Source organism: Buceros rhinoceros, unplaced genomic scaffold (genome assembly GCF_000710305.1).
Source record: "Buceros rhinoceros silvestris isolate BGI_N320 unplaced genomic scaffold, ASM71030v1 scaffold39546, whole genome shotgun sequence".
In the NCBI taxonomy this organism is placed as follows: Eukaryota; Metazoa; Chordata; class Aves; order Bucerotiformes; family Bucerotidae; genus Buceros; species Buceros rhinoceros.
The window spans coordinates 1,525-1,882 of record NW_010417613.1 but is presented as its reverse complement, the minus strand read 5'-3'; positions in this window follow the sequence as shown (position 1 = coordinate 1,882).

Sequence of the window (358 nt, the reverse complement as noted above, 5' to 3'; positions counted from 1 at the left end):
CCCCTGGCTCCAGGCTGTGTAACCTGCTTCTGGAGCCCGCTTGGCCTGGTCACCGACCTTTGAGGACCACGTGGCCTAGATCCAGGCAGGTCCATTATTGCATTGAGAAACACAAGTCCTGACTGACGTCCTATTTTCTGTATCCTAAATTCAGACCCTGCCTTCACGTCCCAGTCTCTAAAGACCATGGATCCAGGCCAGGTTTAGTGGTGCCGGTCCCCCATAGCCTGGAATTCCTCCTCTTGACACTGGAGCTGTCAGGGAAAATAGAAAATCCTCCTCTTCCTCCCTTGCTTCTGGTTTCTAGGGACCGCTGTGCTCCCACCCCTGCTTACAAAATCGTCCCCGTACCTCCCCC